Source organism: Phymastichus coffea, unplaced genomic scaffold (assembly GCF_024137745.1).
Source record: "Phymastichus coffea isolate CEN01 unplaced genomic scaffold, Cenicafe_Pcof_1.1 PCOF00043, whole genome shotgun sequence".
Taxonomy (NCBI): domain Eukaryota; kingdom Metazoa; phylum Arthropoda; class Insecta; order Hymenoptera; family Eulophidae; genus Phymastichus; species Phymastichus coffea.
This window is the reverse complement of record NW_026706854.1, coordinates 1,014,740-1,021,483: the sequence shown is the minus strand read 5'-3', so window position 1 is coordinate 1,021,483 and position 6,744 is coordinate 1,014,740. Positions and strand designations below refer to the sequence as shown.

At 30.5% G+C, this 6,744-nt stretch overlaps 1 long non-coding RNA gene across 1 annotated transcript; it reads left to right on the top strand.

The window, feature by feature from the left end:
- The first annotated feature begins 1,126 nt into the window (after window positions 1-1,126).
- On the top strand, window positions 1,127-3,416 carry LOC131664261 (uncharacterized). The gene is made up of 3 exons (XR_009301927.1): window positions 1,127-1,359; window positions 1,965-2,214; window positions 3,099-3,416. It is a non-coding gene; the product is annotated as an uncharacterized LOC131664261 (long non-coding RNA).
- Window positions 3,417-6,744: the final 3,328 nt, after the last annotated feature.

Here is a 6,744-nt window from a genome sequence, read left to right as displayed (position 1 = left end):
CTCAACGTCACGTGTTGAAAAAATGACTTGAAACTTGAAGTTTCTTTTACTTATTTAAAAATACATTATAATTATTTTTCTTCTATAATCTTTTAAACAGTAATCTTAAAATCCTGTAAAAAACTGTTCTTTTGAAAATTGTAAAAAAATTAAAAGAAAAAAATAAATTTTGCTAAAATAAAAAAAAATTATGGTAATGAAATCGATCAATGTTTAATTAATAATAAACATTTAATGCATCTCTCGAAAATACAACACAAAAATAATGAAATCAGCGTTTGTTACATTATAGCTTTTGAAATAGGAATACGACGTATACGACGTTGCTTTAGTACAACGAAACAGATCTTATGTTTATTAGTTTGTGAGTGTGCTTGTACGTGTTGTATCTGTGGGCACGAGATGACCCCGATAAAAATTATCTCTCTCTCCCTCTCTCTCTCTCTCTCTCTCTCTCTCTTTTTCCTGTCCTAACTTTTCTCATTTTACACAGATTCGTTTCGATTGACACGCAACGTTCTACATGCAACTCGCATTAACTTTGTAATGCTAAAAATTTGATATGTATTCTTATCATATAAAATTTTAAAGAATACAAATTTTTGTGGTAAATGCTGTGTCCTAGTTTTGATATTTTACATAAATGTGCTTGTTATTAATTTGTTTTTTGTTACTCACAACTAATTTATTATAAAAATTAATTTTTAATCATTTTTATAATAACAATTGATTATTTAAATATTATAACATTTAAACTATATAACATGCTTTATAATTAGATAGCTTATGTTATGACCAAGATAATTAAAAAATGATTTTTTAAATCATTAAATTTATCAATGTAGATACAACTTTGTTTTTTACATTAGTTTCCATTATACGGTCAATTAAAAAAATTGTCAATAATTTTACTTCTTTTAAAATGTGTAGGAGTACTTGCGATAACTACGTTGCTCAAATCGGCATAAATTAAATTTTATGCATCAAAGACATTTCCGATTGAAAACTTGCTCTGATAGTCGAACATAAAATTCATACTAAAATCTTAGATCGATAATTCATAAATAATATCAATGTGAATTAGATAACAACGATTTAAGAAACAGTAATATTCGCTATATTGATTTAAGTAGTACCGAGTTCTTCACACACCGATTAGCGCTTTTTCCTGTAATATAGTTGCGTCTGATTTGTTATCTGAAACATTTACTAGAAACAAAAGTACTTTCAATAAAGTTAATCATGTTTGCCGTGCAGAATTTGGCAAAAATAACACCTAAGATCGCGAGCACTGCAGTCCAACAAGTTCGTACCAATTACCACATTGTTTCCAAGCCTAGAAACCGAGTCAGCTTTGTGGTAAGGATGAGTTCTACTTCGATGGTTCGATAGTTTTATCTATTACATAATAAACACAATACAGATAATTGGATTATTACAGGACACAAAATTATAAATGCCAAAAAGTCGCATTAAAAATTTCAAAATTGTAAACGATGATAATTAATAATTTAAGTCAGTAAAAATATGAAACAAAATCGGACTTGGAGGTTATGTTTTCATATAGACTACTGAAATTATTTAATTTTCGTCTCATCGTTATTTTAATTTTTGTTATAATTTATTAAGATATTTTATCAGAAATCTATATTAAACTAAAAATAACTATCTTTACAATTTCAGATTAATAACAGATTATTGACTAAAAGTACTTAAAATAATTAATAATAGTAGAATGTTAATTATTTTAAGTGTCTATATTGAATGATCTATTATTTTTATTCACCTAAAATATTTGAAATCCAATGAGAAATTATGTTATAAAATTTTTGTAAAAAATTTGCTAATTTTATACACCTAAATGAAAGAACTTATAAAATTTTTTGGTAACAATTGAACAAAATAGTGAAAATGATTTAATATTTTATTTGTTTCAATGTTGAAACTTGATTTATCTTTAACAGGAAAAAATTGGACATGGAATCTTCATGACAATTGGTGCATTAGCTCTACCCTTAGTAATAGCAACCAACTTTAACAAATGGCGCGAAGCTAGAGGAGAATAAATTATATAGTTTTATTCAAATTTAGTATGATTAAGGGATTAAGGGATGCCCAATTTTATTAAATAAGTTATATAATTTTTTAAAACTATAAATAAGAGGAGCAAATAGTTTTCAAATTTAATTCTCACTTTCTTCTCTACCTACAAAGGTACTACTAAATTTATACATGATATCTGATTTATGCCAGAACTAGCACAAAGCAATGAAAATTTCAAATATTATTTGCTGAATATAATTATTATTTTACCTTTTATTTCTTATTACCAATCCATAATAGTTCATCAATACATAATAATTGCATATTCACAGTGTAACTTTGTTTTTCATATTCAATGGTAATTATAAAACTTAAAATGAATTAGATAATTGATAGATCATTGCTTCCATAAAAGCAACTAGGTTTAATACGCAATAGACTGTATAAATACTTTGAACCACGAGTAATATAGTATTCAATGAGTATCATAAATATTTCCAGTGAGTACAAATAACTACAAATACTAGTGTTTGAATGACGATTTAAAGTTTATTACCCAACATGAATAACAGAAATGGACTTTTAATACTGGTCCTCTCTCCCTCCTCCGAATAAAGAAATTTAATTTGATTGGAAATATTCCCAACTAACACTCTGTAGCATATGTAAATTAATTAATGTTATTATAAAAATGAAATCCCTTCAAACAAAGAAATAGCTTTCCTTATTTTTCTCAGAATTTGTACTCCTATCCTGTGCTGATCAACAATTATTCATCATTATTTATTGCCGTAGATAATCATATTAGACATAAATTTGTTTTTTAGGATTTTACCTCACCTTTATGTTGCACATTTGCATGAAACCATGTGCAACCAGCTTAATTGCTTGAAATCAATCTACAGCTCTGTTAAATTAGAGTTCGCCACACAATTTTAAGCAGTCTGCTTAAAGATATTGATTTATTTATTGTTTCATTTTACAATGAGTTTACCTTATTAAAATTCCATAGTTTAATTAATTTGATAACTAATATTTTATCGCGTCTGTTACAGGAAAAATGTCTTCATGGAGTATTCCTAACTGCTGTTCCCCTAGCATTGCCAATGTATTGGTCTACTAAGTTCACTGAATGGACAGAACAATTCAAATCCGAATAATTTGATGAAGAAAACAATTATTTCTGTACAGTAGAAGTAATCATGAATTTTCTGTTTATAATATTAAATTATTTGTTCCTCATATTTTGAACTTTTTGCTCTTTTTCTCAAACATAAATTTAGACTGTCTACCACAATTTGGCAGTCAAATTGTTAAAGAATTATGAGATTACAATAAATTATTGTAAAGGGTATAAAATGTAAATTTGTTTTATTTATGTAAACTACCTTGTGCACTTACTTTAAAACAATATTACAAAGACCAATTATGATTTTAAAAGAAGTTAAAACAAAAGTAACATTTTTATGCCTTTAGAAATAAAATCAGTAAGTGAATACCTTACAAACTTCCTACTTAATTTATAATATTTTAAAATTAACAAATATTTTTATCAAACCACAGTTCTTTAACATGAGTTGGCAGAGTAGATACCTGTAACATTTTCAGAAAGACAAAATTTAATTATAAATTTAATCGATATTTTTCAAAACATACAATAAAATATTTACTAAACTTATCCAAAGTTGTCAAGAAAAAATGAATAACAAATTTTTACTTTAAATATTTCGCAATTCAGTATCACACAATTCTATAACAAAATTTAGAAAGCTTTAAAAGAAGTTGCATAACGTAAAGAACAATCCACTCTCGTAAGATAAAAGTTTACCATTTCAAAAATACACCAACAATTAAAATTGAAATCATCAATCAACACAACGTTAATTTAATTTCGGCGCATAAACAATTTACAAAAGAACACACCAGAGAAAAGAAGAAAGCAAAAAAAGGATTGCTTAAAAAAAATATTTACATATGAATTCGCGTAGAGAACGTTGCGCTAATAGCTTTTATAGTTTTCATTTGGTGTTTATACACAGTCGGGGCGCGAATAGCACGCCAGTATTCAGATTCAGATACTTGGTCGGCTTTCGTCGTCGCCGGTTCAATCAATTGAGATCTCTGATAATAAGCAAGAGCCTTGGCTGGATTGCGATTCATCCGTGGTGGTATACCGATAAAATTTGACCCTGGCGAAACCAGAAAAATTCAAAGAATTTCAAACTATTTCCAGGAAACAAAAAAAATTGCTCATCGAGCGTAAACATCACGAAAATACTTGAACAAATAATTAATGCAAATTGCAACGTTTCTTTTGCGAAAGTCAAAATACCGTGGAGAATTCCATGATTCAATTAAGCTTGTATTGAGGAAACGCAACTCACGATATGCGGTGCCATAACTTCATAAAAATTTGACTGTTATCCTTCGCCATTAACTTGGAAGATTGCATGTAGTGGTCCGTTGCCTCTTAATCATTTCAAAATTCTGGTGCTAAAGTATTTGTTGTGTTTACCAGAATATTGCCGTTCGTATAAAATCACTTCAGCAAATGTATTACAATAAGCCAATTAATCTTTCATTAATGAATTCGAAGTGGACACAAATAATTTTTGTATAACGTAACAAAAAGTTTTTATTAAATTGACACGAACGCTTATTTCAATTTTTCCGTTGTTAAGCTTCATAAAGAAAGTTTATTGCATTGATGCAGAATAAGGAAACATATTTATCAGTGGCGATTAATAGCACACTGAAGTCTTTTTTAATTTCGATAAATAAAGGCTGAATTCGTTAAGCATATTGCTCGATAATAAATCCAAGAACCATAATCGGATACCCTTTCAATTGCCTCGACCCTGCTAATAATTTCATGTGTATATCATAAGCAAGCTGGACAAGACAAAAGCTCACGAGCCGCGCGCTTTCAACTCTCGTCACAGACCAAAAAAAAAAAGAAGGAATCTCACTCGCACAAGCAATGCCGACAAAAGTTTCGACGCTAACAAAGGGCTTCTATTTAATTCGCAAATTATTGTCTGCATCGGAACGAAAAGAGCTTAATCGGCTTTTGAGCTTAACTGTATTCAATGTGCATTGTAGTTCCACGAAACGAAGAGCCTAAAAAGTGGTTATAATCCATACAAGACAACGTTTCGTGGAAAATAGAGGTACGACTACAAGTTTTCCCACTGCGTCAGGTTTTTCGCTACTCGCGCCTTGTAGGAATAGCAACACACATCTGTAAACGATGCCGCAGACTACTTTTTTACACCTCGGGTTCAAAGACTCCCGAGGGGATTTATATATATGCCGTTTTTCGATGAATTTCGGACGTGCGAATATTATAAATGGCCGGCATTAATATTTATTGGGTGTTTCGTGTCCTCCCTTTCTCTCTTGATTGCATCCATTAATTTCTTGTCAAAATTAAGATTACAGTTTTACTCGAGGCTTTCTTTTTCTCTTCGTGCATCGCGCTTATGAACAGTTAGCGGCGTTTATTTTTTTTTAATTGTTGTTGTAAAAGTTAATTGCAATTAGTGGTGAGTTTGTAATAAGCAAAGTTTTATTTTTTTGTAAAACCAACTCAATGTTCAGCTTACGGTTGTTCCTGATACTGACGATAATTGAAAAGGCAAATATTCTCATCAACCTTGCAACATACAAGTTAATTATATACCTTTTTCCTTCTCTCACGTTTAATCAGCAACACTTTTACCGATATAATCTTTAATTGTACGCATACGTGTAGCCACGACTCCCCTCTCCCCTTCTTCAATAATAAAAACCATGAATGCTTTAGGTTAAATTACACAATTATCGATGAAAATCAGAAAAATTCGTCTGTTTCTCCAAAAAGAAACGTCGAATTTTTCTCGACGAGACGCACACTCCATTTGCGATATATATCGATATAAACCACAGCGAAGTAAAAGGTGACTCATCCTCCGAAATTCTGACATATTCATTATGAGTTGGCAACAATTGCCTTGGAGCAATCTATTTCAATGTAGCTAGAAGCAAGAAAAAAACTGACATACGCATGAATGAGCAGCGAACACGCGGTTGCGGCTATTTTGGTCTACTCTGATGGCCCATAAAAATTACACGCCGCTCGTCATATTTCGTCGTCGGCCTAACTCAAAAAATTCTCCACTTGTATTTTATATATACACCTGACGGCTACTAGGCTTATCGCTCGTTTGTCTTATAGGAAATGGACCTTCCTTTTCTACTGAGAAGTATTAATGAATAGAGAAGACAAAATATATAAAAATCGTAGCAGGTCAGAATGAGAAATACGCACGGCGAATTAACATAAAAGATCAAATAAGAAACAAAAGAATGGAGAAACCTTGGATAAGAAGAATTCATTAATTATCGAATCTGTAAAATGTTCAAGACAAGTAAGTAGCTCTCTCTCTCTCTCTCTCTCTCTCTATCTCGATTCGTAAAATAACGAGCTCAACAAAGTACCGAGTGTGTTTTAATTATCTACATTTGAGATTAATATATCTGACTGTCGTAAGTATCAAATTTTTCAATTAAAAAAATGACGAAACGATACTCACGTTACTTACCAGTTTCACCGGTGAAAATATTAATCGCATGGAATTTGGTTGCACAGAAGATCGCGCGCGCGCGGATTTCTTTATATTCAACGTCGGAGTCGTGCCCCTTTATGCAACTGCTCGCTAC